Consider the following 10,771-nt stretch of genomic DNA (forward strand, 5'->3'; position numbering starts at 1 on the left):
TTCACGGCGAGGCCCCCAAAAGGCCCCCAAATCCGCGGGCAGAGAGCCCATCTCTCGCGTTTTTTAACTGGGCCTTCCGCTCCGGTCTCCAGCTTAGCTAAGTATTCTAGGTTTTCTTCCAGTTCTTCAATTTTACACAAATCAATTCCACAACTTGGTAGAATGACAAGAACAACACAGTACAAAAGCCCCTTTCTTGATTGCACCAAGAGATATTACTATGTCGACTGGAACCGGGTTCACCACTTCAAGCCTAGAGGCCCCCGGAAGTGGTTTGAGAATCCCGGGAACGTTTTGATTGTGGGTCTTGTAGGCTCTCGGTTTCTTATCATTGTGTATTTTGGGAATTTGGAGACGATTCTGTACACGAAGCAAACCCATTTTATAATTTTGTCGAAAGCCTTGGAGAAGAGGTAGTGGGAGACCCAATTCCAGCAAATGAAAGAGAGTTTCAAAGGGGACATTTTGCCCGCCATACACCCAGATAGCGTGCAGGTTTGGTTGATTGCCAAGGATAGAATTGAGGCTTTGCAGAGAGGGTTGAGCCATGAGGTGACCTGGACTGATGTGGACTATGCGTCCGGTAAAGTGGAGCCAGCGCATGAAGGTGGTGGGAAGGATATTTTGATGGCACTGCATGACGCTCCGGACCAGGGTAAGTGGTCCCGTGAGGATGAGATTCTTGATGATCCGTGGATTGAGAAGAGTAGGAAGACGAGTAGGGAGAGAGGTTTGAAAGCTGCCACTTCACATTTGGATCAATTGAATTGGGAGGTTTTGGTAGTGGATCGGCCTGTTATCAATGCATTTTGCTTGCCGGGTGGGAAGATTGTCGTCTTCACGTGATTGCTCAAGCATTTTAGAAGTGATGCAGAGATAGCAACGATCATTGGTCATGAGGTAGGAAGATTTCATTGTTTGGTATTGTTTAGTTCTTTAATGTTGTAAAGCAGTTTTTGCGTTCAAGTGTAATTTGATTCGTTTGGTTAATAGTTGTAGAATTGTGTGAAGATAAGACGAAAAAGTTGATCTTTTTTCCTTGTGCATAAAAACTAGGTTGGCCATGCTGTGGCTCGACATTCTGCAGAGACTATTACAAAGAGCCTGTGGTTTGCAATTTTGCAACTGGTACTTTATCGATTCATTACGCCTGATGTTTTCAACACAATGTCCAATCTTTTCTTGAGGCTTCCTTTCTTCCGAAGGTACATTACAGTTCTTTATAGTTGAGTTTCTAGTCCATTTTAGTTAAAATGTTATGATTTTTCTGAACATGTCTTGTTAGTGCTCTCGTGTTCTGATGCTTAATGAGGATGCATGTGTGTTCTGGTGGCAAATAAGGAATAGGGTCTTGTTATTTATTTCTCACCAAAGGTTTTAAAGTGTTGTACTAGGAATGGAGTTGATACAATGGTATGGGTTAGTGACGGAGCCACATATTGCCCTCTCAAGTTTTTTATGGGCAATTGATTTTCACATAGAGATTTTGTGTATTTCCCATATGATTATCATTCCACGAGTTTCTATTGTTGCTGATTCTTAATTTCTCCACTCCAAGGTATTATGTGAATCAGTCAAGCCGTTCTATATCAAATTTTCTCTCGAGTAAAAATTAAATGCAATTTTTGCATTATGTTTGTTATAACAAATTAGTTGTTTTATTAGGACGACGACAACAAAAACTAAGCTTTATCCCACTAAGTGGTCTGGTACATTTAAGCTTGTGGAATCTCCTTCAAATGTTTTAAGAGCCTTGGGAAATATTTAACAGTTTATTTTAATGTGAAAAAAGCTTCTAATCCTTCTATGATATCCTCCCCAGATCACTGAAAAGATAAAAGCTTTTATGATTTTAAAGTTCCCTGTTTAATTGTTCCAAGCAATGGATTGATGATCGTCTCGAAATTTTTCAATGTGAAATGTTTACTATATAAATTTGTGACGACGGTTACTTGGTTGGTAAAATACTCCGGTCTCTTGCTCAAGTGAACCATTCATTAACTCTTGGGTTCCAGCAAATGGAAAAGATTATAGGCACCTCCATTGTTTCCTTACCGAAGGACGATAGGCACCTCCATTGACAGTCCCTATCACAAAAAATGTTAGTAATGTGGCGATCATATTTCAGAGCTTTTGTTCACCGATGCTTCCTGAAAAAATGACAGGCACCTCCATTGTACTTAAAGCTCCATTATTGCATCATATTGCTTGTGTACCAGCCGATAGCTTGACAAAATGCCGAACACGATTCTTTCGTTTTCCATGAAGATGCAAATGCAAGCACACCGGTGCCAAAAGTATGCACATTCCTTCCACACCCAAATTTCCTTGAAGATGCAAATGCAAGTACACCGGCGCCGCGTTTTGCGTCTAGTACTTGATTCGATTTGGTGACTTTTAGATTTTCACTGAGAGGTGGCCAATCTTTAGATTTTCACCTTTCCACCAAGTCAAATTTTCTTTCACACAAATTTCCTGGAAGAAGACAGGAAAACACTCAAACCTCATAATTATCTTTTGTCCCTTTTTTTAACTTTTTAGGGATCTTTTGTCCTATTTGGGTAATGACAAATTTGAAAACGAGTGATCTAAATTGCATCGACTCATTGACTTCATATCTACAAGACCATTGTCGGTGATCCAATTTGTAGATCAATTGAGTATTTCTGTTCTTACATTACTCTTAGTCTTAGCTGCTCGATCATCGCTGACCACCTGCAATCGTTTAATGGCTGCTTGATGAAAGGGAAAATATGCTTCGTTGGAGTTGGAACGTCTTCCTATAGGCTTAATCGTTTTATGCTTTTGCCTGATTGGTTTAATTTAAAGATTGTAATATCTGCTCTTCCCCACTTTTGCTGTAAAGATTATTGTCACTCTGGCCTGAAATTCTTGATTTAAGTGACGTTTGGAGGTATCGGATGGTATTTGCCCATTTATCTTCTATTTTCTTGAAGTATTAAAGCTTGCAGAAACCTTTATGAGAGCTTACATGCGACGCCGACAATTCTCAAATTGGATCCACGCCCTTTGGTTTAATGGACTGCGGGAGGTGTTTTATTGGGCTGGAGGACAATATTGTTACCTTTGCTCTTACCTTTTATCAACCGATGGAGATGCTCTTGTACATAGAAGAAATTATAATGCGAAAGCAAACACACTTGCTACACAATTCACCATTCTAGTGTGAATGTAAAGCCGTTCGATGCTTTTCACTGCTCAAACTTCACTTGTACAGGAAATATCTTCAATTAAAAATGATTAACTATTGAATTGGCAATAAAGCCACCGCCCAAAATGATTCCTTCGGCCATCCACTTGATGATCACTGAACATGCGACGCTGCTTATTGGGTATGAAAAAGTGGTAGCTAGCTAGAAGCTAGTACTCTAGTATATGATGGAGTCTGATTCATTAAAGTGAAGAAAATGCCGTAATAATTTAAGTTGTTAAGAAAAGCATGCAATATGAGACAAGTAGTGCCACATTGGAATTCCATGAGCTAATTAATTAAATCCGACGAATGGCGAATCAAACGATTGACTTGTGCAGAAAAATAACATACGATCAGATGAGACGAGAGAGAAAGCAATTGGCACCAGATTCGTTCTCAATGGCCACTGTAACTTCGGAGCACGGCACCAGATTCTCTCTTTGCTTTAGAGACAGAGATACCTAATTAAATGTTTAGTCACCATCAACTACATAGAGATAGTGTCCGCTAATTATTAACGGGTTAATTAGACCTCAAGTTCATACTCAAACCACCTTTGTTCTATTCATTTCATTTTCCCTTTCTATATGCATGCATTTACAAGAGAATAACTTACATGATACACATATACCGTCAATATAAAGTTTCAATTCAATAACACAATATTAGGTGAGAAAAATTTACATATGTCATTATATTATTAGTATAAAGAAGTCACGGTATGCCAGAGAGAGGGGCACTGTTTGAAAAAAGCTGGATGCTTTTGAATAAGCATCGTCACATGTTCAGTTATTATGTGTAGCAACCTTGGGACACGAGTGTAACAACAAAGTGTAGTCAAAACATAGATTATGCAGGTTCAAATCTAGTCCAAAACATATACAACTAAGATTTCAAAGTAGTACTATTACTACCGTGACATCATATAAGAAGCCAAACAATTATTAATCTCTCACTTTTCCCTTATAATTTTATTGAATATGACACATACATGAGATACTTATACTTAACCGGAAATATTTCCGTTCATCCTAACTCACTTTACACATGAATAGGGAGATCCGGATATATTTTCGATGTACAAAGAAGTTGTTGGGTTGAGAAGTGTGTATGCAGATTCTTTTCACACTGGAATTCCTTCCCGGATGTGAAAACACAAAGCATAATTCTCTTTTCCCTACAGCTGTTGTGTGGCTCCCTCAAAATCACACCGGTGTCAGCGTGCATTTTAGCCCATTCCACTATGTGAAATCTGAGCATCTCTTTGACCAAGACAGCTCTTTTTTGGAAGAAGATGTGAAAACATATAAAGTAGATCAATAAAAGCATGGAATATTGAAATAATAATGTTAGAGAGATTAAATTTAAAATTAAATTTATACTTTAAATAATGTATTATTAATATAAAAAATAAGAAAAATTAATGAAAAATGTTTGAAAATTTTGAGTTTTAATAATAAAGACAAAATAAAGGGTAAAGTAAATAGTACCAGGTTTGACTTTTTAATGTAAAAATGTGGTTTTTCGTTAAAGTGAACAGTATCACGGTCTTTTCGTTAAAACTCCCTTAAAAATAAGCATGTTTGTTAACATTTAATATTAATTCAATATTCAATTTTTATATTATTAGTTTACAAAATTTTGTCAGTAAATTAAATCTCTCTAACATTACTATCCACCCACGTATTCCTTTTCTTTTAAAAAATCAATATTGAATATGGGTTCCTTCATTGGAGAAAAACTTGTGTGAGGCTTGTCTTGCCACTGGATTTGCTGAGTGACATTACAATTCAATCAAAACTCACCGCATGACAATTGTACAATATAAAACTTTTATTACTTTTTTATATTTAAAGCTCCCATAATAATTTTTTCTATTAATTAATACACACCATGTGATTAATCTAATGTTATTTTTTTTTTTTTGAAACTTTAACGAAAAGCTCCTGGTACTGTTTACTTTAATGAAAAACCACATTTTTACACTAAAAATCAATTATGGTGCTATTCACTTTACCCTTTATTTTGTTCTTATCGTTAAAACTCAAAATTTTCAAATCATTTTTATTAGTTTTCCTTCTTTTTTTTTTGTCACTCGTGTCTTCCTTTCCTTTCTTCATAAGAATATGACAAAAAAATTAAGCCATTAAAGTTTTCCCAAGTCCCTTCAAGGCTTCAATTGCTGGGAAAAAGGAAAATGGAGATGGAAGTTTGTTCCTTTTTCCTTTGTTGTGTAATATTTTTCAAAATCTATTTTTCCTTTTTTACGTTTCACCTTCCTCAATGTATATATAAAAATATATTTTTCTTCAGGTATCTGATTCTAACTCACCTTGTATCAACAGTCGATTTTGGTTACTGGGTTTCCAACATTTGCAGTCTTAATCACTTTAGTAAGTTTTATGTTTAAAATATCAAAATGTTCATTGTTATTTATAATATTGTTAAAAATATATAATTAAATTTTAAATGAACGAACAACTCTTGTAAAAATACAGCTTTTGTAAAATATGAAATATGTGTTGGATTTTTTTTTCCCATTTCATGATAGTGGGAGAAGATGGCTTAATTGTTTTTTCCCATATTCATATGAAGAAAGGAAAGACAGAGTGGGGAAGAAGACAGTAGAGAAAATTTGGGAAGAAAAAAGAGAGAGGAGAAAGAGGGAAAAAAAATCATTAAATTAATCTCATGGTGTATATTAATTAGTAAGAAAAAAAATATAAGAGCTTTAAATATAACAAAATAAAAGATTATATTTGGATTTATCATGTGGTGAATTTTGATTGAATTATAGTGTCACTCAGCAAAATTCAATGACAAGACAAGCCTTACACAAGTTTTTCTCCCTTCATTGACACAATAAAAATTTAACCCAAAGATTTTCTTTCTCCACCTTCTCCTCAACCCATGAACTCACGTATTTTTATATTGTCTTGAACACCCGTATTTTTATAAAGACAATAGATAGCACAAGATTTATGAAAGTATGTGGGTTCACAGGGTTGGGGAGAAGTTTATAAAGTAGACATAAAATAAAATTAAGAATAACTTAAAATCATGATTGAATATTTCTAAATTCATTAAAAGAATTAAAATTCATCAGAACCCAATTGAATATATTCCCTAAAATTTGGGAGAGAGAGAGAGATGTAGAGGGATATTTAGATCTTTTGGATTTTTTTTTTGGCTACAGATTCAGTCTTCATATTTTTATATCTGATTACACAATTCAGATTTGGGGTTTATAGAATTTTTTTTCATGATTTTTTACAACTTGGCAGCCATGGTTACCAATTTCATGGTCGGAGAGAGGAGTGAAACGACTGAAATTTGGGAAGCACTGCTGCAGGTTCTCATTTTGTTACGTAGTGGTGTTTTGAGAATATCTCAATCGAAACGATTGCAACTGGTAACACAAAAGTCAATGTAAGAATGTATAGGATGAGAAGCCCTATTGTTGTAGTGTGGCTGCCATCACTGTAAACCCTTCACTGTATTATTATTATTATTTTTTTTTGTTGGCGCGAAGTAATTTCAATGTGTGTTTCTATTAATGCTTTGGAATAAACAAATTTTCTGTAATAGTTAGCCTCCTCTGCTTGTTGCTGCAATGTTCAAATCCAGTTTCAACCTTGGAACACTAGCGAAACAATGATGTGTAGTGGAAACGTAGATTATGCAAGTTCAAATCTAGTCATTTTTTTTTTTTTTTTTTAATTTCATAAGCAATTTGTGAAGTTCTAGTAGTTTTGTAGCCAAAAGCATATACATCAAAAATTTTAAAGTAATACCGTTACTACCATGACATCATATTAGAAACCAAACAACTATTAATCTCTTACTTGCTGCTCGTTGTTGGATATGACACATATGTGAGATGCTTGAACTTAACCGAAAATATTTCTCGCCACCCTAGGAAGATCGCGATATAATTCCGGTTTACTAAGAAGTTGTTGCGTAGGCAAGTGTAGATTCAGCACACTACTTTGACCCTTCACATTTTCTTCGGTCAAAATCAATGCAGATTCCTTTTACACCGAAATTTCCTGGAAGAATACGTGAAAACACATAAAACATAATTTTCTTATCCCTATTGTTGTAGTGTGGCTACCTCCATTGTGAATCATGCACTGGAGTCTTTTTTATCTTTTTGGCGTGAATTAATTTCAATGTGTGTTTTATTAATGTTTTTGGATAAATATATTTTCAATGTAAGGTAATGTATTTGATGTGACATCCCACATCGACCAACGGAGAGGGGATGATGTGTCTTATATGTACATGCACACCTCTTATAGCACGAGGCTTTTTGGGAACCTACTGGGAAGTTGCTCGTGAGTTCCCAGAAACAAAATCGTGAGGGAATGGTAAGCCCAAAGCGAACAATATCGTGCTACGGCAGAGTTGAGACTGGGATGCAACAATATGGTATCAGAGCCACTCTGCCGTGTGGTGCAAGTGTGCCGACGAGGATGTCGAGCCCCTAAGAAGGTTGGATTGTAACATCCCACATCAACCAACAGAGAAGGGGTGATGTGCCTTATATGTACATGTCTACCTCCTTATAGCACAAGCCCTTTTGAGGACTCACTGGCTACGGATTCCATCGAAACTCCGAAATTAAGCGAGTTTGGGTGAGAATCTTGGGATAGTTCTCGTTTGAGTTCCCATAAACAAAACCATGAAGACGCGATCAGGGTTCAAAGTGGATAATATCATGCTACGGCAGAGCCGATTTGGGATGTGACATTTGATATTCCAAACGCCTGGATGTTATTAGATCATTTTTTAATTTACCATGATACTAAAAATTAGGCATAAAAATTGCATATTAGGTCATCTTCAACCGAATGGTCCAGAGGGCCAGAGGATCGAAAATCGTCTCCAACCGAGAGCTAGGCCAGAAGGCTCTGGAATCTGAGAAGGCTCCACGGAATCGGAGAGGGCTACAGGGCGGGCCAGAAAAACTGGAAATCCTGTCGATTATAACTAACAAGAATACGTTTATATTATTTAATATAAATGTATTCCTGTCGGTTATAACCGACATGATTTCGTTTATGTTATTTAATAACCGACAGGAATTTTTAAAAATAATTTTGCATCCAACGGCTAGCTGGCACCAGTTACCGTTGGATTCAAATTTTTTTTTTTTTTTTTTAAGGGTTTTTTGGGCCTCTTTTTTTTTTTTTTAATCTATTTTTTTCCTATAAATACCTAAACCATTCTTCACAAAATTTTTACCATTCCTACCATTTCAATTCTCATATTTTCCTTCCTCTTTCAAAAATCTATCCTTCAATTTTTTTAATAATTTTGAAATGGCCTCTTCTGCAATGAAAGGTAGGGCTTGGACCCGAAAAGAAGATGAAGCTCTTTGCAAGGCTTATAGATGGGTGTCGGAAGTTACTGTGAGGGGGAATTGTCAAACAAATGAGTAAGGCCTATTTTGATAGGAAAAAAAAAATATTATGAGCCAACAGCAGTTGTTTACCTCTGACTATACTCCTACGATGGCGGATGATGAAGATAATGTTGATTATGGATATTAAATTTAAGTCATTTTAGTTTTTAAATTTAAGTTAATGTTGTTTTCAAATTTAATTTGTAGTTTTTAAATTTAATTTGTCGTTTTTAAATTTTAGTTGTAATTTTTAAATATAAGTTGTAGTTTTTAAATTTAAGTTGTTGGTTTTAAATTTAAGTTGTTGTAGTTTTTAAATTTAAATAATAAATTATGTTTGACCATTTGGCTCTTGGTTGGAGAAGGAGGCAAATATGACCTTGTACTGTTCATTAAAATATTAATATCTTAGAGAATCTTGGAGGGCCAGAGGGCTAAAACGAGCCGTCTGGCCAGCCCTCGGTTAGAGATGGCCTTAAAAAGTTATTTTAAATAGGTACCTGGTACTTTGACCTAGTGACCAACATTTCTCAGCGTTTCCTTGGGTAAACAAAACTAGAGTACGCAGATTCCTTTTACACGAAATTTTTTTGGAAGAATATGTGAAAGGGGATCAGATCATCTCCAGATCCCTTCCCTGGGGATCTTAGGGATACTTCAAGCAGGAGCGTTCAATAAAAAGTGAACCCCAGGATTAATCTGAATTCTTTCTTCCCTTAGCGAAACGCCTCCCTCACTCTTATTCACTGTCTTCTTATTAGGGATAGGCAAAATACTCGCGGATATGGGTAACCGTGGTTACCTGCTCATTTAAATTTCACGGTTACGGTTATGAGTAACCGTTTAGATAAATAAACAGTTATACCTGTGAAATTTAAATGGGTGGTTATGGGTATTAACTGCGGTTATAAACGGGTAGCCATTTACCCATTTATTTTATATATGTAAAATTAACACAAACCATGTTCTCTATCGAACAAAACTTATATCAATGCTATTGACTATAGTGCATGGTTTATATAGCTAATTATATATATTATGTTAATACTTTACATGTCACATCCCCGCCCGGGGGGGACCACTTCCTGGGCCCGCTCCACCACCGTAGCACGATATTGTCCGCTTTGGGCCCTGACCACGCCCTCAAGGTTTTGTTTCTGGGAACTCACACGAGAACTTCCCGATGGGTCACCCATCCTGGGAATGCTCTCGCGCGCTACTTGCTTAACTTCGGAGTTCCCATGGAACCCGAAGCCAGTGAGCTCCCAAAAGGCCTCGTGCTAGGTAGGGATGAGAATATACATTTAAGGATCATATACATTTAATGATCACTCCCCTGGGCGATGTGGGATGTCACAATCCACCCCCTTAAGGGCCCGACGTCCTCGTCGGCACACACGCGACCATGGTTAGGCTCTGATACCAAATTGTCACATCCCGGCCCCGGGGGGACCACTTCCCGGGCCCGCTCCACCACCGTAGCACGATATTGTCCGCTTTGGGCCCCGACCACGCCCTCACGGTTTTGTTTCTGGGAACTCACACGAGAACTTCCCGATGGGTCACCCATCCTGGGAATGCTTTCGCGCTACTCGCTTAACTTCGGAGTTCCCATGGAACCCGAAGCCAGTGAGCTCCCAAAAGGCCTCGTGCTAGGTAGGGATGAGAATATACATTTAAGGATCACTCCCCTGGGCGATGTGGGATGTCACATTACATTATAGGTTAAATAGCTCAAGAATATTGTCTTCTAAACAGTTTTCGTAACCAAAAATACTTAACAAATATTATATTACCTTCATTAGTAACATGATTTAGTAGTAAAAGTTTTCCCAAAAGATTAGGAAAATAAATAACAATTCCCCTCAGCCCCACTCACTTAATTCAACCCAAGACCTGTTCTTCAAACATGTTGCGACTTGCCATTTCTGCTAATTCGTCACTTTTGTTAGCATTGTTATTGTAATTTATATATCCTATATTCCAATTTTGTTTTTTAAAACTAATTTTCTTGCTTTTTCATTCTATATCAATTAAAAATATCGTCCGTATTTTATTATTTCAATTATTGAAATGGTATAAGAACTTAAAAAATTAAAATACACAAATGTATGATAAATGTACCTATAATAATATTTAATTGTCAAAAA

General features: G+C 36.4%; 1 pseudogene; it reads left to right on the plus strand.

The window, feature by feature from the left end:
* Positions 1-34: 34 nt before the first annotated feature.
* On the plus strand, positions 35-1,560 carry LOC137733825 (mitochondrial metalloendopeptidase OMA1-like; annotated as a pseudogene).
* Positions 1,561-10,771: the final 9,211 nt, after the last annotated feature.

The sequence above is a fragment of the Pyrus communis genome, chromosome 5, assembly GCF_963583255.1.
Source record: "Pyrus communis chromosome 5, drPyrComm1.1, whole genome shotgun sequence".
NCBI lineage: Eukaryota > Viridiplantae > Streptophyta > Magnoliopsida > Rosales > Rosaceae > Pyrus > Pyrus communis.